Source organism: Suricata suricatta, chromosome 11, assembly GCF_006229205.1.
Source record: "Suricata suricatta isolate VVHF042 chromosome 11, meerkat_22Aug2017_6uvM2_HiC, whole genome shotgun sequence".
Taxonomy (NCBI): domain Eukaryota; kingdom Metazoa; phylum Chordata; class Mammalia; order Carnivora; family Herpestidae; genus Suricata; species Suricata suricatta.
Window position 1 is genome coordinate 11,208,993 of NC_043710.1, and position 22,432 is coordinate 11,231,424.

Here is a 22,432-nt window from a genome sequence, read left to right on the forward strand (position 1 = left end):
CGGGGCGGCCGCTGCAGAGCTGCCCGGGACCCGCAGAGGCCCCGCCAACACCTGCGGGCGTCACGGCGGGCGACGCACCGGCTTCCAGCGGACCACAGGGCCCGAAGCGGGCAGCAGCGCCCCTGCGGTCGGTCTCCTGGACTTGGCGCCCCCCGCAAATGAGCCAACCTCGCCGAGAGGCTAATGCACACACTCAGACCAGACCAAGAAGCCTAGAGATCAGACCCCGTCCCCTCCCCTGTGACTCACGCTTCTGAGAAGCCTCATTTTATCAAGGGCCTCTGCCCAGCGGGGTCCAGGAACCTGCAGGCATTTCGGGCTCTGAGCCTGGAGATGGATGTACACTTCAGTTCAGCCCCTATTCCCAGCCGGGTAGTGTTCAGTTGTAGACTTACTTGGGTTCCATCTGATCTCCGCAGTCACCCCCTGAGTTAGGTGCGACTTTTGCACCCATATCACGGGATAGTTGGCGCAAGCCCACGGGACTAGTTGGGGGCGGCGGTGTCCGCGAGTAGTTTAACCTTAGAGTTTCACAGCTTCTTGGAGGCATGTTCACTCTCCTCACGGAGGTCTTGATTCCCTATTTGTAACTTAAACGGGTCTGGCCATTTGTGATTCCCCGTCCATTTGTATCCAAACTTGTCACCTGAGTAGCTTTAAAACTCGCGGACACTCAGACCAGTGCTTCGCAAAATTTATGATACATCAGGATCCTCTAGTGAGCCTGTCGAAATACATTTCTGAGCTCCCTTTGGTAGAGATCCTGACTCGTAAGGCAGGAGTGTGGCCCCCGGTAACTTGTACTTCTCAGTGCTGCTTGTGGTCATCTTTAAATCCAATTGTTAATGTCGCTGAACAAAAAGTACTCTGAGCATTTACAAATATTAACTAGTTTTATCCACTAACAACCATAGGAGACAGCTACCGTTATCGCCATTTCAAAGGAAATTGTAGGCCACAGAGAGATATCAAGGCATCAGCCTGAAGACAAACAGCTATTGGTAAGGCCAGGATTATGACCCACAAAGGCAGGCAGGCACGGTGTCCTGAGCCCCTATCCATTGCTTCTCCGCTGTCGTTCCAATCAGCCTCCAGGACCCCAGCACACTCCAGCCCTTTCCAGCCCTGATCCCCTCTGTTGCACTCCCCACGGCCCTTACCAGTACCTCTGTGACCCTCCTTCTGCGCCCAAGGGCTCTCTTACACGCAGCTCTTGGGAATGGGGTCAGTACGGGCAGTCCCCTGGCAGGATCGCCCAGTCAGGTGAACAGAGCCCCCCAGGAACAGCGCCCAGTCCCCTAGACTCACGGTGGGCAAAGGGTCTTCCACTGCGGATAGAGTTCCGCGCGCGGCCTGCAGATGGCGCCAGGGGACGAGACTTATGGAACAGGGAGGGAAAAGGAGGAGGGGGAAAGTGAGTGAGAATTGACACTCCTTGTGGCCAAAGGCAGCGCGGTGTTGGTTTGCCCACTCTTCCATTCTCTGACATCCAAGATCTTCCCACCCCTTTAGGGGGTGCATTTGTGACACCAAACGGACAGGTCAGAGTGGCCTATGCCGCGTCACGTGCTCCCTGAAGGTGCCAAGGTTGCTCTAGCTCAGGCGGGCTCCACCGTTTTTTTCCCCCAAATTACCTTGTTCTCAGTTAACTAAGCCCCACTCCACCTGTCTCTCCGCGCATTTGTCTGTCCACCACTCTTGGGTCCTTGGAATTTTTGTAACACGCATTGAGGGGGCAAAGCCAGCATGGTATCTCACTGCCTTAGCAAATTAGTATTTCCAGGGGCTGACAACGGGGTGCAAGCTGCGTGGGAGCGGGAGTCACGAGCGCAGAGTTGAGACCACAGGTGGGAAGCGTCCACATCAGGCACTGTGCTTCGAAATTGTCCGGAGGATTGCCTCAGTTCTTCTTTCTATTTAATTCATTTCCTCTTTCACAGATTAGGAGACAAGATAAATAAATTGTCCAGGGGTAGTCCTTGAATGACTTTAATTCGTGTCAGGCGCGAAAGCGGAGGTTCTTTATTGTGCCAAGGCTGCTTTTGTGGCGTTTCAATGCACGAAGGTCCGTCCAGTGAGTCACCTCTCCACGCTGATTCATCTTTCTGTCCATCTGTTCATCTATTCATTGGTTAGGGACCCATCTGCATGCCCTGGGTCTAGTTGCTAGTGAAAATACAGAAGAATAGGGACTGTGCTGTAAAGTAGAAGAGAAAAAGATATACACAGCATATTGATACCTGTTTTGTTGCAGATAATATGATGTAGAAAATCCACCCTTGCATTACAGGAGATCATTGCTTTAGGCTATAGTAATCTCTAAACTTTTATTTTCTCATTCCTATAACTTGAAAATTGAGTATTCACCCCATCTATATTTATTACCTTATAGTTTTATTTAATTTTTTTAAAAAAAAGTTTATGTATTTGAGAGAGGGAGAGAGTGGGGGAGGGGCAAGAAGAGAGGGAGAGAGAGCATTGCAAGTGGGATCTGTGCTGGGGGATGAATCTCATGAACTATGAGATCATGACCTGAGCCGAGATCAAGAGTCAGATGCTTAATCAACTGGGCCACCAGGCTCCCAATATATTTTAATAATTAACGTATTAAATGTTAGGTACATGTGATTTTTTCTGTTTTAGGTAAAAACATAAATGGAGGTTCAAATAGTTTCTTCATTCACCTCAAAGGACCATCTCAGTCACTTTCTAAAGTGCTTCCTCAGTCTGGAAGCTTCCACCCTGATTATGTGCCTGGCTCTCTTCCTTCTTTCTTCAGAGTATTCCCTGAATACTTCCTGTAGAATGTGACCTTCTCCCCCTCTGTTTTCTTCTGTCCCCTTATCCGGCTTTATTTTTTCACATACTGTATCTCACTGTATAATAAACGTGATTATTTTGCTTGGTTTAGTTTTTTGCCCCTTGCATCCGAATCTGGCTTCTAGAAGGGCAAGGAGGAGTTCTCAGTGCTGGTGACCGTGGGAGGAAGGCGACAGAGCAGAAGAGTGGGAGGTGGAGGGGGAAGCCCAGGGCTGAGGTGGGAGAACAGGGGAGACGGAAGACTGCTTGTTCGTGGCCCCTGGGCTTCTCCATCTTGCAACCACCAGGGACAGGGACACCTAACCCTTCCCCCAGGCCCAGTCTCTTCTTCTTCTCTCTGATTTTTCAGCCTCTGCCCCACAGGTAGGAAATGTGGATGCTCCATACACAGGTACCTCCAGGAAGCTTCAGTTTATAGTTCTGAGAAGAATTCTGCTGTTGTCTCTCTCAGCATGTTCTGTCTTAAGGTGCTTGTACAAAGTGTCCTGGGCTGGGAGCCAGAAGAGCTAATAATCTCCATGCCTGGATTTGCCCCCAAAGAAAGTTGAACAACCTGTCCTAATATTAGCTGACCTATTCCCTATGCAGCAGCCAGGGACACCTGAGAGCTGATGCTGGATTGAACTTCTTACCCAAACTGTGTCCTGAGCTAATGATCAACGAATCTTGCAAGTGTGCCCGTTTGTGCGTAATGTATGGAGAACATTCTGAGTTATCTACACAGGGTGTAGAGGTTATTATATGAGTTACTGCGGGGAGCTGCAAAGATTCAGCCGCCTGCAGGCAAGGAAGTGTCACTCCCTGTGGGGAGCTGCCAGAAAACCAAAGATCAGTCGTCTGCAGGCAAGGGAAGTGTATTTCCCGATTCAGAGCTGGAGACAGCCAGCCTAGAGAGCCAGAAGAACACAAGATCAGCCGCCTGAAGGCAGAGTACTGTTAATCGCTCCCCCGCTCAGCCCTGCAGACAGCAAGTCTGGGCTTTCTTACCGATCCTTTAGGCGCTGTGTTTGAAATTGCAGTTTCAGTTCCCCCTTTACCCTAGCCTTTTCCTAAAATCACTTGACCCTGTTTCCTAGCAACCGACCTAGGTCAGCTGGCTTATTTCCTGCCTTGAACCCTATATATAGTCTTGTGTTCTTTCAATAAAGAGAGGCTTGATCAGAAACGTTTGTCTTGCCTCCATTTTCTGTGCTCCCTGCCCTACCCTGTTCTCACTCCCTCCCTCAGGAACCTGCATCGACCGTTGACCAACCAGCCGGACAAGTACGGACCGGACAATTTATAATCAGTGGGCACCAGTCATATATCCCTGAAGAGCTAGTATAGCTAGCCAGTGATAAAGTTGAGCACAGATATGCACTGGCTCCTCTTGCGGGAGCTGAACCTAGAAGCTTCCTCCACCCTTCCCCGCAACCTCCCACCCCGGGCCGTGGCACCACTGCTGAGGAGGACAGATATGCTCTGCCGCCTCTGTCCAGTCCTACATCACCATAAAGTCGACATTGGGCCAAGCTTTATTTTATGCTTCTGACTGTTGATTACGGTCGGAAACCCCCGATTGCTAGTCACCCACTTCTCACTAGCTGCATGACCTCAAAGAAGTTACGTTCCTTCTTTGAGCCTCAGCTTTGTCACGTATAAGATGGAGGAAATAAAATGTCATCAGCCTCACATGTGGGGTCACAGGTTGTCAGTCCTCTGAGGGTCAGAGAAAGATATTTGTGGTTCTTGGAGACTTCAGAAAACCTATCACTGACATACTCATGTAGAAAATACTGGAGGAAGAATTGTAACCAAACAGTAAGTGAGTAGGACCACAGACCTCAGACAGGATCAGATAACAAGGACAGGAAATAGTGGTGAGCAGAAAAGTTCTGGCCAATTTTTTGCAGACGGTTAAATCTCAGTGACCATGGTAGACTCTCTAGAATGACTGTCAGCAAGAGAAGTCTACCATATCTGGCCTCAGCCACCCAGGGTTGTGCTCCGGGCCAGCAGGGCTGGAGGAGTGAGGTGTTTGGTCTCAGCCATCTCCCTCACTCCTCTGGGTGTGATAAGGGAGGGGATAGGGAATGAATCTTCCTGAAAGATACCATCTTATTTGGGTTCCCTTGGGGAAGCAGAGGGAGAGGAGGTGCTGCTTTGTTTCCTATAGTAGAAGAGAAATTTGCATTCTGTTATGAAACTGGGAAAAATACTAGTGATCAATACAAAGTTAACAAGGGACTAGGATGGATAAGCGAATTGAGATTCTTTAGTGGAGGCAATATCACCTTTGAAAAATGATACCTTTTGAATAGATACAGGGTATACTTTTTAAAAGAAAAAAATCTACAAGGGAAATAATTTTTCATCCCACCCTCTAGCCACTCTACCCTTCCAGAGATAATTTATGACGACACGAGCATAAGGGCCCATTTTCAACGTATTTTCGCAGCAACAAGCAGCTCAGTGTTCATGCATAAGGAAATTGGCAGATCTGGTTTGTAGGGAAAAGTTTGTCTGAGATACATTTCTCATGGGTCACTTTTTTTTTAATAGTTTGGTGTCAAGTTGACTTCCATACAACACCCGGTGCTCTTCCCCACAAGTGCCCTCCTCCATTACCACCACCCCCCTTCCCTCTGCCCTTCCCCCTTCAACCCTCGCTTCATTTTCAGTACTCAATAGTCTCTCATGTTTTGTGTCCCTCTCTCTCCCCAACTCTCTTTCCCCCTTCCCCTTCCCATGGTCTTCTGTTAGGTTTCTCCTGTTAGACCTATGAGTGCAAACATATGGTATCTGTCCTTCTCCACCTGACTTCTTTCACTTAGCATGACACCCTCGAGATCCATCCACTTTACTACAAATGGCCATATTTCACTCTTTCTCATTGCCATGTAATATGTATATATATACTACATCTTCTTCATCCACTCATCAGATGATGGACATTTAGGCTTTTTCCATGATTTGGCTATTGTTGACCGTGCTGCTATGAACATTGGAGTACATGTGCTCCTATGCATCAGCACTTCTGTATCCCTTGGGTAGGTCCCTAGCAGTGCTATTGCTGGGTCATAGGGGAGTTGTATTGATAGTTTTTTGAGGAACCTCCACACTGTTTTCCGGAGCAGCTGTACCTGTTTACATTCCCATCAACAGTGTAGGAGGGTGTCCATCTCTCCACATCCTTGCCAGCATCTATAATCTCTTGTTTTCTTCATTTTAGCCACTCTGACTGGTGTGAGGTGGTATCTCAGTGTGGTTTTGATTTGTGTTGCCCTGATGATGAGTGATGCTGAGCATCATTTCATGTGCCTATTGGTCATCTGGATGTCCTCTTTGGAGAAGTGTCTGTTCATGTCTTCTGCCCGTTTCTTCACTGGATTATTCATTTTTTGGGTGTAGAGTTTGGTGAGTTTTGGATACTAGCCCTTTATCTGATATGTCATTTGCAACTACCTTTTCCCATTCCATCTGTCGCCTATTAGTTTTCTTGATTATTTTCTTTGCAGTGCAGAAGCTTTTTATCTTGATGAGGTCCCAATAGTTCATTTTTGCTTTCATTTCCCTTGCCTTTGGGGATGTGTCGAGTAGGAAAGTGCTGTGGTTTTAAAGGTCTGTGAGGATGCTCAAAAGAGGTTTCATGATGATCCTACAACACGAGTTTGGGGAACAGGAAGATAAAGATTTGGACTAAATCTAGATGACATCAGGCGCCAAAGAGGATAGTAGAGGGGTGTGTGTGTATATGTGTGTTTGTGAGCATGTGTCGGAATGGAGGGACAAATGGGGAGCCTATAGTCTGCTAGGGAGGTGCCATGGTCTCCAGATCTGGTGTGGGATGTTGGAAAGACAAACCGGTCTGAAGTTGGTGTCCTTACTGGTTTTTAAATATTTTTATTCTCACTCCTGGGTATCACTGTTAATTTTTTAAAATTTTTTAAAAAGTTTGTTTATTTATTTTGATTGGTTGGGGGGAGGGACAGAGAGAGAGAAAGAAGGAGAAAGAGGATCCCAAGCAGGCTCCTCGCTGTCAGCACAGAGCCCGACATAGGGCTCAAACTCACAACTATGAGATCATGACCTGAGCCAAAACCAAGAGTTGAACGTTTAACCACCAAGCCACCCAGGAACCCCATCACTGTAAAAATCTCACCCTTGAACACACACAGGCTACTCTTCCCACGGTGAAAAGGCAAGACTTGGTTTCCAGGGGCTTCTGCTGGAATGTCCCTAGGTTTTTCCTGTGACAAGAGAAACTCCTTCAGGTAAGGAAGCAAGAGAGAAATAGTCCTTCCTCACCTATGTCCTCTCCTCTGCACCGTAAACACAGGACAGCAAGTTTACCTTCAGGGACAGCCCACTGGGATCAATGGTAGGGCTGCCCCTGCCCTTGAAGCCAGGCTTCCATGAAGGCTCACTGTGTCACGGGAAGACTCAGATCTAAAGCCTGAGACTCAGGTAGTATTTCTGGGGGACTTAGTGTCTACGGGGAAGCAGGACGGTCCCGGGTTCACCGGCTGGCAAGGGCAACTGCCAGAGGTAGTATGCTGGTGCTGGTGCGACGGTGGGCGGGGGGGGGGGGGGGGGGGGGGGGGGGGGGGGGGGGGGGGGGGGGTGCCTGGGAGAAGGGGTGAGGATGGAATCCCCAGGCGGAGAGGGGATCAAGGCAGTGAACCAAGTTGCATGTGCTTGTCTTCTTCACACCAACAGCTGTAACCAAAAAGGGATAAAAATAAAAAGAAATAAAGCCAAAATAAAGCTGCAACAGCAGAGCAAAATAAAAAGTGCTGTCACTGGGCCAGAGATTTTGCGGAGGGAGGAAAACCCCAGCTCCAAACACATGAGGGGGCAGACCTGCTGTGGAGATAGAAACTGTAAAAAAGAGAACTTTCACAGGCAAAGCATAAGAGATGCTGAAATACAGAGAACAAACTGAGGGTTGATGGAAGGGGAAGGCACAGGGGAGAGGGGAAAATGGGTGATGGGCATTGAGGAGGGCACTTGGGATGAGCACTGGGTATTGTATATAAGCAATGAATCATGGGAATCTACCCCCAAAACCAAGAGCACACTCTATACACCATGTGTTAGCCAACTTGACAATAAATTATATACATACACATATATATAAAGAACTTTCAAGTTTGAGGATGGGGAAGTAAGAAGGGGGTGGGGGGTGGCATAGGTTATGCCTTTACTGAGGCCCATCCCATCCCGTCAGACCCTGTCTCTCCTCCACTCTCACACCCCTGTTGGTCCTCAGCAGCTGGGCAGTGCTGGTATTTATCCACAGGCTGATGTGCTGAGTGTGGGCACTCAGGTCAGACATGCACAGCCTGTCGGATGCGTTGCTGACCGACCAGGAACCTGTGGACTTAGAACAAGTGGCGAGGACTCCTCTGTGGCAGTATATCCCTTCGCTCCATAGTCTCTGCAGGCCAGCTGTGGCCCACAGACAACCCAATTTCTATAGGAGTTCTCACACAAAATGAGTACATAACCAAAATGTCAAGGGCTAATGGTATTCTGCAAATCTGAATGGTCTCTATTATTAGCTGTGACTATGGATTTATGAATCTTTCTTTGTATGTCTCCATTTTGTAGATGCGTAGTGTTGTTAGGAAGACTCACGATCAATCTTGTGGGAGGATTCTGTATTTCCCAGATGTTGGTCCTCAGTTCTGCTTGCTGGATGTTTATGTTATCACCTTGCTTTTGGTTTATCACCGGTCTGGTTGACTTCTTCCATCCCTTTGACCCTCATATGATGTTTATTTCACATGTGCCTTGCTATGGACTGGATGTTTGTGGACTCCCAGATTCCCATGTTGAAACCCTAACCCCAGTACTATGATATCTGGAGGGGGGGTTTGGGGAGGTGAAGAGGTTTAGATGAGGCCACACGGATGGGGCTGCCACGATGGCGTCCTTCTAAGGAGAGGAAGAGAGACCAGAGCTCGTGCACTCTCTATACCAGATGCAGACAGAGTGGGATGGTGGCTGGCTACCTAAAAGCCAAGAGAAGAGCCCCCCGAAAATAAAACCTGCCTGCCGGCACCTTGCCCTGGCACTTCTCAGCATCCAGAACAGTGAAAAATAAGTTCCTTTTGCTTAAGCAACTTAGTCTGTGGCACAGCCCAAGAGGACTAAAGCCCACATGCTTCTCAGACTTTGTTTTTAACTCCAAATATGAGAGACCTGTATTCTCATGGGAAAATTAATCCGTTCATGTTTATTATGTTTATGGATACTCACTTCCTTGTGTCTACCATCTTTAAAAATTTCTCTCCTGTTTCCCATAATTCCTTGTTGTTTATTTAATTCAGGTGCAAGATCAGGTGTGGGATTCACTCTCTTAACAGAGTCATGAGGGGTCGGGTGTGAAGCCTGATGTGCATTCAGGGAAGGGGCAGAAGAGGAAGTGCCTGCTGGACAGGGCTACGGTGTGCTGAGCCCTGAATCCCGGATGCATATCCTCTTCTGCGTTAGGGACTGTCTCATGCAAAGCCGGAAGCCTCTAAGGAGGAATAAAGCCATCAGAAGTTTTGGCAACACGCTAGGCAATTGGCTGTCATATTTTTCTCATGGACTTGGAAGAAAGAGACTTGGAACCCCATTCGTGCAAGCCACAGCTTCCATGGAATGACAATATTTGTTTCTGAAAGTAAATATCAGCAGTAAGTCTGAGAGTTTCAGCCAGGAGTATATTTTGTTGAAAATTATATTGCTGAAAACTGAAATATAAAGTAGGGTTACTAATTTTAAAGATTCAAGGGGTGTCTGGGTGGCTCAGCTAAGCATCCAACTATTGATTTTGTCTCAGGTCATCAGATCATGATCTCATGTTTCGTGAGTTCAAGCCCTATGTCTGGCTCTGTGCTGGCAGCAGAGAGCTTGCTTGGGATTCTCTGCCCCCTGCTCCCTCTGCCCTCCACCTGCTCGTGTTCTCTCTCTCTCTTTCAAAAATAAATAAATATTTTTTTTTAAAAAAAGAATCCTTCAAGAATTGGAGGGTGCTTGTAGAAGTGCAGATTCGTCGGTGTGGCTCAAAGCAAAACCTTGATGTATTCAGAATAGTAGATGTGTTAAGAAGCCTCATTTTGAAAGAATGACGGGGGATGGACAAAGTATTCGAGGGATTGTAAAGAGAACATCAAAATAAACCAATAGAAAGCAAAGGAAGCAGTTCATAAAAATGAAAGCTGAAAATAATGAAACAGAGAATGAGACATAGAACAAAGAATAGACAAAACCATAAACTCCCTTTTAAATGGCAAGAAAAAAAAGAGCTAAACTTCTGGTAAGACTTTTTAAAGAAAAAACAAGAGATAGAAAAGCAAAAAGCAGACAGTAATAGAGATGAGGGAAGAGATTGCAAAGGGAACAAGAGAATTATAAAAGAAGTGTAGATGTGATTCCGAAGCAACATGTTTACTGATAAAAGAAAAGGATGATTTCCCTCCATGTTCAAAACTGATCTTCAAAGAAATAAATAACTTCAGCTGACTGACAGAAATAACTGGAAATGTTAATCATTTAAAAAGTGGCCCAAATTACATTATTTTATATTTGACTTCTACCTAAATCAAAAATTAACACATCATTTCAATATTAAACTATGGTAACAGCTGGAAAGACCACCCCCCGTCCAAAATCTGATTTTAAAAAAAGGAATAAGATATATTTATTCCTATTTATTTCACTTATGAATAGAGATGCAAGCATTCTGAATAAAATATCCAATAGTATATCAAAAGAAGTGTAAATATGAACAGATAAGAGTTTATTTCAGAAAGGCAAGAATGGCTTAGACTCAGATGATCTTTCAGTGTAGTCTGTTACAGGCTGAAGAACTGTTTGAGTGCATCAGTTGCCAAAAAGAAAAAAAGAGAAACAAATTTAAAACACATTCATAAATTTTCAGTCACTATTCCAAATATAAATTCCAAGCAAATAAAAATAGTAGGAAGATACTCTAAACATATAGGGGCGCCTGGGTGGCTCAGTTGGTTAAGCGTCCGGCTCCCGCTCAGGTCATGATCTCATGGTTAGTGGGTTCGAGTCCCATGCCAGGCTCTGTGCTGACAGCTAGCTCAGAGCCTGGAGCCTGCTTTGGATTCTGTGTCTCCCTCTCTCTCTGACCCTCCCCTGTTTGCACTGTCTCTCTCTGTCTCTCAAAAATAAATAAAATACAAAAAAAAACATATGAAGACAGCCCAAATATAATGATAAATGTGACTCGTTAAACCATCACATTAAAGTCAGGAATGAGACAAGGATGGAGATATTGCTGCTCTTAATTGGTATTATTTTGCTAGGTTCTGCACATGTGATATTGGGCAAGAAACTAGAAAAACAATGCTATACAGGAAAAGAGAAGCATATGATCTGTATTTGCATATTACAGTATTATGTGTTTGCAAAGTCAAAGAGACTCCAACAAAAAACATATAAACAAGATCTTAAAGAATCTGGTGTGGCATGTTCAGAAATTAGGAATAGAAATAAAATCAATAGCAAAGTAATAGTACTCAGAAGTGGAAAAGGAAAATAATTCCACCAACAGTTGTGATAAGCATAAAATACCCAAGTAAATTGAATGTTTTTTTTTTAACGTTTATTTATTTTTGAGATAGAGAGAGAGAGAGAAAGAGAGAGAGAGAGCATGATCATCGGAGAGGCAGAGACACACAGAATCGGAAGCAGGCTCCAGGCTCTGAGCTGTCAGCACAGAGCCCGACACAGAGCTTAAACTCACAGACCATGAGATCATGACGTGAGCCAAAGTCGGATGCTTAACCTACCGAGCCACCCAGGAACCCGTGCATGTAAATTTGGATCTTTAGAACACCCATAAAGTAAAATGAATTTGGTCTGGTGAATAAAGAAAAATGGTCTCAAAATACAATTTGGGATCAGAACTTAGGGTTAAAGGTGACAATGAAGAACAGTTCTGGGATTTTTCTACATGCCCTATACTTTGAGGGAAAGTTTAAGGACTGTATCAAAGCTGATTTGCTTTAAAAAATCAGTCATAATTTCAGGCAATTGGGTTGACTTTCAATACCAAAAGGAACATCGAATGCCATGGAATTAGGCTAGACAAATGCATTTCAAAATAAATTGTATTGTCTTAGAATCTTCCCAGTTTTTGTCACATATGTGTATCATCGCACTTTCATGTATTTAGTATTTTCATTTACTGAGTCACTTTTTAAAAACTGGCCTCACTCACAGCAACATAGATGTGAAAGCATGGGCCTGATGCCATAGTTCTGTTGCTCTAATACACATCATAAATATGAAATTATTGAAACAGAAACAAATATGTGTCTTATGGCTTCTGTGCACATGATACTCTGAAGGAATTGGGCCATGGAATGTACTACACTGAGTGTTAGTCTCCAAACACAGACTCTCAGAAAGTGGGAGACCAAAGGCCTAGCCTTAGAGAAGAGTAAGAAAGCAGATGTGGGAGGCACCTGATCCAGTCTCCTTCCCTGGTGACCTGAAGCTGGGACAGCCTCATTGCCTTTGGCACCCCAGGCCCAACCCGGTCTACAAGGTCAGCTCGACTTGGCTTGGAGTATTATTATTTGGGGACCCAGCCTCTACCCACGATAAGACCAGCTGGCCTTGAAGTGTCAGTTCACTGACAACATGTCTGGGAAAGTTCAGAGGCTTTTGGACAAAAGTAGATGTAGGTTTGCACTTGGGTATAATGACTCACTCTTAGTGGGTCCTCTGTCAGTACCAATGGTAATATTTATAAGCAGGTGCTACAGACTTAAGGTTTTGATATACAGTGTCTCACGTAAACTTGTCAATTCTGTGAAGAAGTTACTCTTACTATCTCCATCTTATAGAGGATGAATGTGAAACTCGGAAAAAATTTGTACCTGTGGTCACAGACCTAGTAAAATCAGCAGTCATTCAAACTTGAATTAAGATCTCATTAGCTCAAAAGCCAAAGACTATGCTTCAATGCATGGTATCCTGCAGCCACGTGATTTAATACCCCTCCCTCAGCATTGTTTTCTCCTTTCTAAATTGGAGATATTAAGGCTCTCTTGTCAAGGTTGTCCTGAGGCTGACATCCACTAACATGGGAAGTATCTCCACATAGTTGACACCAGTCATTATGAGTCTTGTCTCTGGCTCCTGAGAGGCAGTTTTTAGCAGTGGACTTCTGCCTGGTGTTTGTTTCTAAGTCACTGCTCCTGGACATCCACCTTTCCCTTTAGATTGGCCTTATCTCAGCCCCTGTCACTGACCCTTGCTACCTCAGTCAGTCCCAAATATCCATCAGATTAGAGGTGACCTTCCGGTGCCAGTCTCCTCTTCCTCCTCCTCTCTCTCCTTCTCCTCACATCCTACCCTTGCTCAGATGAGTTCTATGCCATGACAGGAAGGGTGGGGACATGGCACTCATCCAAGGTACCAAGCATTGACAGAGTGTCTTTAAGACGCCCCAACTTCTCTTCAACCCTACAAGCAGCCATGGTGGGTCTGAACTGGGGTTGGCTCGTCCAGTCTTTTGGAACTGACCAGTCCCACTTGTCCTGGTCTGTGCACCTACCTGCTTCTGAGGTTGGATGATGACCACCTGAAACCCAGGACAAGAGTCCACTAGCACCTCCAAGTTGAAGGGATTTCCATGACTAATGTGATAAACAGAGCCATATGCCTGTAGGAGCAGAAGGGATTAGGAGAAGTTGGGAAGGTTGCACTGGCATCCTCAGACATGGGGGCCTGAATGTGATGAGCAAGGGAGTCACAGAGGTTAGGAGAGGGTGCTGGAACCAAGTCAGTGTCAGGAGAGATGAACCGTGTCTCCAGCCCCACATTGATGGAAGTGAAATTACAGCAAACAGGTGGAAGAACTCACAGGCAGCTTCATGATCATGAACAGCCAGTGTGCACTGAGCAGGCATTTGCTAGGCTCTTAGAACTTAACATCCTACAGACTGCAGTGCTCATAACAACTCTAAGAGGAGGGTGCTAATTTTATTCCCACTGAAAAGGAGCAAGGCACAGGAAGGTAAAGTAACACACCCAAAGTGTGTACAACCAGAAAGTGGCAGACTTGGAATGCATATCCATTCAGTCTGGCTCTGAGACTGATGCCCTGAGCCGTCATTCTCTGCTGCCTCCCCAAATGAGTGACAGAACCGGCAGAATGCACCACCAAGCAGCATTAGGTCTAGATGGTCCTCCTCTTTCAGACTCTTAGCAGCTCCAACCCTCTGCAGAAAGGCAGCGGGGGAAGGACCTGAATTACAAGCTCAATACCCCACTTCAACACCCCGACCTCCCACCAGTGCCTCACCTTCGGGGACTCTGGGATACCTCTGGCCTCGGATTTGCACGAGGTCAGCAGCTTCTGGGAATCATACAGCAGAAAAGCTTTGTGGGACAGATCCTTCAGTTTGAGCTCCTCCAGGAAAGGTCTGACAAGGTAAGTGAACGGAGCATGTTTGGGGACTGAAGACTGCACTTGATGCATACCCACCAAGTAACCCTCATGAGGCTGTTATCATCCTCATTTTGAAGACACCAAAGCTCAGAGATACCGAGTAGCCTCTTCCAGTTCATCCAGAAATGAGAGACAGAGGCAAATTTTGAGACCATGTATGAATGACTCTGAAATCCACTCTCTTCCGCTCTCAAGGAATGAATACTAAAATGGAATATTAAATGTTCTATGAGGTTCCCAAATGCCCACAACAGAACCCTCTGCCACCTCCATAACCTCTTTCCTATAACTTGGTCCCTGATATCTAACAAGCCTTCTTTTATTGGGGATAGAGAATGTCAGCCTTCCATGGCAGGGTAAGAAAAGAAAACTTAGCAGGGTTAGCAAACATTTTCTGAAAGATCCAGCTAGTAAATATGTAAGGCCTACTGGCCATTTCGCAAGTTGCCTGTTCCATTACAATATTTGAAATAGAGGGACAAGTTTTGACCCATATCCCCAAAATTCAGTTGAAATGATATTCACAGTTGTTGGAAACATACCAACAATTTAGTAATGACTTGGAGAAGGCCATGGGCATAACTAAGGGTGGTTCAGAATGGGTTCAGATTTTGTTGTCTAACCAATCAAAGTTCTCGAAATGTTTTCTAGTCAGCAAACCAGAAATGAGAGTTCAGACTTTTCAGAGGTATGGTATTACAATGCAGTGCATGTGAAATGCTTAACATGATGCCTGGTAACTAACATATGTTAGGTTGTTGTGTTGATTCCATCATCAACATGACAATTTATAGAGATGTGAACAATTGTGAAAAGTGCAAGAGACTTATTAAGTTACTTAACATGAGAGAGAGAGCCCAGGGACTGGATGTGTAAGGTAGTCATTAGCCAATTAGCTAATATAAATGTTTAAAAATGTTTCTATCCTGGAGGTGAAATAGTTAACAAATGTGTATTAATGGATCAGCAAGGTAAATATACCTTGTTTCTCCTGGGGCTCACATTGTAATATACCCTGTGGCTTGATGAAGCAATCTCTAAACAAAGGCATCCTGTTGCAGGATCTCAGGATTTCAGAACGCTTGAGCCAAACTTCCCAAGCTATTATTGTAGCAGTTGGAAAAAGTCAGTAATCTGTGAGAGTCACCTGTTTAAACCTCCAGAGGTAAGCTAGTTTATTATCTGAATTTTTGAATGCACATGTGCTTTTGTCTGGGGCATTAAGTGGAAGCCTGGACACATGACCTCCGACCCCAGGGCCACATCGAGACATTGGTTGGGCCCTTTAGTAAACCTGTAAACACCTGTTTTGTGGCCACCTCTATACCTGTTTTTGTCCAGTGGTCATTGTCATTCTACGGGAGGGAATGTAATAACCTCTGGTGTGTGTGTGAGTGTGAATGTGTGGCTCAGTCTGGCTTGCCTGCTGAGTTCGATTCTGTGGCTCCATGGGTGGGCACCCGTAAGGTCCCCAAAAGCCTATAGAGTCTGAGTGGGCCCACCTGCGATTCTGTGGTGAACAGCATGTAGTCTATGGCGACATCGGAATAGTTACTGATCGTAAGTCACAAAGCTGAAACCGATACAGCTAAGCATCACCTAAGTTCCTTTGGGACACGGCCAGATGGGCATCTGACTGGTGTCCTCATGAGAGGGGGTGCCCCTACCCCTTTGCTTGTCTTTACAACACTGCCTCACAGGGACATTGTGGGGTTGGGAGACTATGCAGAGAAGGAGACATCATTGGTCTGACTGAGATAAAAATCAGACTGAAGGGGGCGCTAACTCTCTCTGTTCCTCTGCCTAGTAGATGTGAGGGCTTCTACCCCATTCATTTCCCAGGTTAATGGCTATAATTGGAGCAAACTGTAGTCAGTCTACCTCAGGACTGAGACGTTAAGAAAATATTTCCAATAGAGCTGCTAAAACTGATACTGTTTGGGGGAGATTTTCCTGTCTTCTCCGAACTGAGATGGACTGCATAATTCTACTGGTTAAAATAAAACAAAAGAAACTTGAAGTCTGCTCCTGTCTAGGCTGACAAAATTTTAAACTGGAAATTCTCTGCCTCCTGCCAGCACCACCTGGGTGGGGAAGGGTTAATCTGTGTAACTCCTCAGTGCCTCAGACAACATCAGCTCCTCCCCCTGCCCTAAGTGTTACAGCAAAGGACCACAGACTCAGATTTTCTCGCCAAATTTTCAGGTCAAAATGAACTGTGGGAAACAAAGGGTCTTACATAAACTCAAGTAAAACTTATTTGGTGTTTAAATTAATATGTCTGTTGGTTTGAGATAAAAACAGAAACCAACTTGTATTTTACCTGGATTTGCTAAAAGTCAAATAAGTTCCTGTTATCTCTGTTCCAATTTGTTAACAAATATGACTTAAAATGATGGATAATTTGGTCTGTCTCAGTTTTCATGGGTAGTTGTTAAATAGTTTTAAAGGTTCTTGTTGACCTATAATGTTAAAGTTTTACTTGCATAATAAATTAGATTAAATCCATTGGCTGTCTAATGAGATAAAAAGTGAAAGCACTAATTACTAGATGTAGTTTATGCTTTTGACTTGTGGCAAAACAAGTGAGGATATTTAAAACTGTTAAAAACCTCATAAATTTACCATCTAAAAAAAGTTTTAGTGTAAACACTTTTCAGCTGGTTGCTAAGTACTCAGTTGCAGACTGAGGTTTCCTAAAAGTTAAAATTCTAAGTGTACTTAAGACTTAAAAATTTTTAAAAAAGCAACCCTATATGTAGGAAAATGGGAGATATGTAAAAAAAAAAGATATAAGAAATAAAAATGCATTTGTGTTAAGGGTAAAAAAAATAATAATTTTTTCCTAAATGAGACTGGTTCCTTGAAGAAAAATGGCTTTTTTAAAAAGGCAAAAAGAAAATTGTAAAAGGTTCATAAAGGGAAATCTTTAAGTAAATCTTTTTTTTTAATTAAAAAAAATTTTTTTTGAGAGACAGAGAGAGACAGCACGAGCAGGGGAGGGTCAGAGAGAGAGGGAGACACAGAATCTGAAGCAGGCTCCAGGCTCTGAGCTGTCAGCCCAGAACCCGAAGTGGGGCTCGAACCCATGAACCGTGAGATCATGACCTGAACCGAAGTCGGACCCTCAACCGACTGAGCCACCCAGGTGCCCCAAAGGGAAATCTTTTAAAAGGAATTTTATGTATGCTCAGGATAGAATAAAGTTGAGATAAGTAGAATTTTAGAGGTACATTGGTATAAGGTAGAGATTCTGCTTTTCTCTCTGTTCAAAAAGACAAAGGTTTCTTGGATTGTTGATCTGCTCTTAATCAGGCAATGTAAACAAAGGTTTTCTCTTTTGTTTGCCAAGAAAACCAGAGCCTTAGGTTTCATCCTTATCAGGTCTTTGATTGCTTAGTTGAAACTTCTGGAGGTTAAAGAAACTAGGTTTTGCTAACAACTATATAATGCTATGCATTTGCCTTTGGGATCTTTTATTGCCACTTTGGTTAAATAAGTAGAATTTTCAGATTTGTAACCATTTGTAATTCTATTTAGGATGTGCTTTATAACTTCCTAAGGTCTTAACAAACTTCCCAGGATTTAAATGGTAGAGGAGTTTTGACCAATTAGGCCCTTTTATTTAGGATGCCAAGGTACTTAAAAAAAGCACTGTTCTACAATGATAAACCCTAGGTTGTATTACATGCATAAATGCTGCAACTGCTCAAATATATATTCAATTCCTAAAGTCTTAATGTTTTGGTATAAGGCCATTACTTAATACTCTGATTACTGAAAGTGTTAAGTGTCGCTGAATTTCTTTGTCAATTGTATCATAAGAATTCTCTCAGATCTTTAACAGTGTTCATTTCTGAGATTTTTGTCCTTTATAAATGTTCTTATTCTCTCACAAAATGTATTTCTTCTTGAAAGAGATTTATAAAAAGGACTTTTGTGACAGATACAGGTATTTAACATCTTTAAGGTTAATACCAAAATAGGTAGAAATTTTCAGAACTAAAAGCTGCATTCAAACTGATCAGGAATTTAGAACATGGGACTAAATTTAAAAAATTATAGTTTTGTGACTCTTGTTGGAAACATTGTTGTTTCTCTAATATTGCTTATCCAGATTAATAAAACTTCCTCTTGAGACATATATGATATACAGAAATGTCATAAAAGTATTTGTAAACTGAGGCATTTATCTTTTCTCTCTATCTAAACCATCTAAAAGTCAAAAACTCCCAATGAGTATTCTTTCTTTCATGGCAATTACAATTGTTTGCATAAGTTCGATAAGAATCTGTTCATTTTGTAGCAGGACAACATTGGAGATACTGGTTATTTTACCAAGGCTTTGACTGGAATGTCGTATTTGAGAGTCATGCATAGACTCAGATATGACCAGATAGCTTTAGGGAACTAAGGCTGAGTTTATGAAACATGGAGCCATAGAGCCTCGTGGAAATGTTGGCTGGATACCTTGCTCACAGAGTTCCCAGCAGACTCCCCAGGTGAGTAAAGGTCACTTCCTGGCAGGTGCAGGGACCTCAGCATATGTTGGGAACCTCATGAAAAGGAATCTGCCCAATTCAACAGGTATTGCAGGCCTGTCTGACGGAAAGTGCTTGGCTTGGCTTCTAGCCTGGAGAGGCTACTAGAGGTTCAACCTGGAGATTCCTTATGAAATGTCCCAGCAAAGCCAACTTTAAAAGATTCTCATGAACAATCGCTATTCTTACTGAGCTTATTTAAATAATTAGGCCAGGGTTGTTAAGACCGAACTTGTCCCACAAGTGCATCAGTCTCGATTTGGCTATTTCTAGAAATGGGGTTTTTTTTAGAGAGAAAAACTATGTGTCAACAATGCACCATTATAGATGTTAAATTCTAGTTCTGATTGTCTGAATGTTTATTGTTTGCCTAAATTAGACAACTTGAGGTAACCTTCAGGAAAATTGTTACAGTATTTCATGTGTACACAATCTTCAGTGCTTATTATTCTGTGGGGATATTAAAAATGGGGGTCACTCCTTTCAAAGACTTAAAAGTAGATTTCACAGATATATAACTAAACAAAGAATTCAGCCATTATTAAAGTTTCAGGTATCACTCTGGAATTAAATAGGTCAACTCAGAGGAACCCTCAACCTGGGGAGGTGATCCAGATCCAGTCGACCAGCTTAAACTGACCTTCAAAAAGACTCTGGCTCCTGAGATCTCTAGCCCTGCTCCAGCCACACCCAAAAGCCTACACATGGCAGAAGCCTAAGGAATCACCAGTCCAATAAGATAAACTGTCCTTACTCTAGGCCATCGGACTGACAAATGTTGCCCCAGAAAACTGGGAAAACAGCAAAAAGTTCCTGTTTACATTCACCTTCCTCTTGTGGATAAAATGTTCTGTTGGTATTGACTGCCTCTGATCTGGGCCCCATTTGTGAGAACAGGACACCTCCCATCAAAGATTCTGTTAAACTAGCCCTTCCCTGGTATGATGATTATAAATTACAGGTAGTGCAGGAGAGCAGGCATTATGTCTCGTGGGAATCCTGTTTTTAAAGGTCGCTTTTTTAGGGTTATACCTGAGGTTTTATAAAAAATACATGCCAATTCCATATGATAGCATGAGTGCCTGTAGCCAAGTTTCTTTTTTTTTTTTGACAATCCTTACTACTAAAATTGTAACTTGAATTAAGAACGTGACATTACTTAGCCTCTAAAATCAGAAAACACAACAAAATAAAAAAAATCCAAATCAACCAGGAGGAGATAAATTTTCACTCTTCACAGATGACATGATACTCTATATGGAAAACCCAAAAGATTCCACCAAAAACCTGCTAGAACTGATCCATGAATTCAGCAATTTGCAGGATATAAAATCAATGCTCAGAAATTGGTTGCATTTCTATACACCAATAATGAATCAACAGAGAGAGAAATCAGGGAATCAATCCCATTTACAATTGCACCAAAAACCATAAAATACTTAGAAATAAATCTATACACTGAAATCTGTAGAAAGCTTATAAAATAAATTGAAGAAGGCACAAAAATATTCCATATTCCTGAATAGGAAGAACAAATTGTTAAAATGTCAATACTACCCAAAGCAATCTACATATTCAATGTAATCCCTATCAAAATAACACCAGCATTCTTCATAGAACCAGAATAAATGATCCTAAAATTTGCATGGAACCAGAAAAGACCCCGAATAGCCAAAGCAATCTTGAAAAAGAAAACCAAAGCTGGAGGCATCACAATCCTGGACTTCAAACTGTATTACAAAGCTGTAATCACCAAGGCAGTATGGTACTGGCACAAAAACAGACACTCAGATCAATGGAACAGAATAGAGAACCCATAAATGGACCCACAACTATATGGCCAACTAATCTTTGACAAAGCAGGAAAGAATATCAAATGGAACAAAGACACTCTTTTCAGCAAATGGTGCTGGGAAAACTGGACAGTCACATGCAGAAAAATAAATCCACTTTCTTATGCCATACACAAAAATAAACTCAAAATGGATAAAAGACCTACACTTAAGACAGGAAGTCATAAAAATCTTAGAAAAGAAAGCAGGCAAAAACCTCTTTGACCTTGGCTGTAGCAACTTCTTACTCAACACGTTCCAGAGGCAAGGGATACCAAAGCAAAAATGAACTATTGGGACCCCATCAAAATAAAAAGCTTCTGCACAGTGAAGGAAACAATCAGCAAAACTAAAAGGTAACCGATGGAATTGGGGAAGATATTTGTAAATGACAAGCAGATAAAGGGTTAGTATTCAAAATCTATAGAGGACTTATCAAACTCAACACCCAAAAAACAAATAATCCAGTGAAGAAATGGGTAAAGTACATGAATAGACACTTCTCCAAAGAAAACATACATATGGACAACTGACACATGAAAAAATACTCAACATCACTCATCATCAAAACCACATTGTGATACCACCTCACACCTGTCAGAATGGCTAAAATTAACAATGCTCTAAGCCATTTCTGGACTCACTAAGGTGAGAAAAACTCCTTGTGAGGTAAGGCGGGTTTCAAGATCTCATGCCATCAGATGGTGTCTACCCCCCACTCAATTATTTTTGTTTGAGCATTGACCCCCAAAGCACTTTGTTGACTGGCATCAGGAGTGACTTGTCCCCTTTATGTTTATGGGAGAAAATATTACATTTCCTGAGAAACCTGTTTTTCTTCCCCTCAAGAAAACAGGCTATTGACCCTGCTCACAAAGAACTAACTTTTGCCTTTGCAATGCTAAAAACATTGCCTTGTATTTGAATCCTAAAGATACTTTCCTTCCCCATATGATAAGCATCTAAGTCACCCACATCAATCACTATTGATAAAGATTATGCATGAGTCTTCTACCAATCCATGTTGTGAGAAATTTTTTACATACCAAAGAATTTGTCATCACAAATCATTGTCTAGGGCAATTGCCACTTCTGTTTTGTACCCCATACATTTTTTCCATAAATAAAGCTGATTCTCTGGTCAGTGCAGAGATGCCTGCCTGGTGATCAGAAAGAAACTCGAGGCTCTCTCACTCTCTTTTGCTGACATCATCCATCCTCCAGGGAGCCTTGGACCTGCTGGAACTGGACTCTGGCAACCTCACACCTGTCTGAATGGCTAACATTAACAGCTCAGGCAACAAAAGGTGTTGGCAAGTATGTGGAGAAAGAGGATCTCTTTTGCACTGCTGGTGGGAATGCAAATTGGTGCAGCCATTGTGGAAAAGAGTATGGAGGCTCCTCAAAAAATTAAAAACAGAAGTACCCAAAAACCCAGCAATTGTACTGCTAGGTACTTATCCAAGGGATACAGGAGTGCTAATACATAAGGGCACATGCACCCCAATGTTTATAACAGCACTATCAACAATAGTATGGAAAGATCCCAAATGTCCACCAATGGATGAATGGATAAATAAGATGAGGTACACACACACACACACACACACACACACACACACACACACCATTTTATACATACATACATATATATATACATATATATATATATATATATAATGAAGTATTACTTGGCAATCAAAAAGATTGAAATCTTGCCATTTGCAACTATGTGGCTGGAATTGGAGGGTATTATGATTAGCAAAATTAGAGAA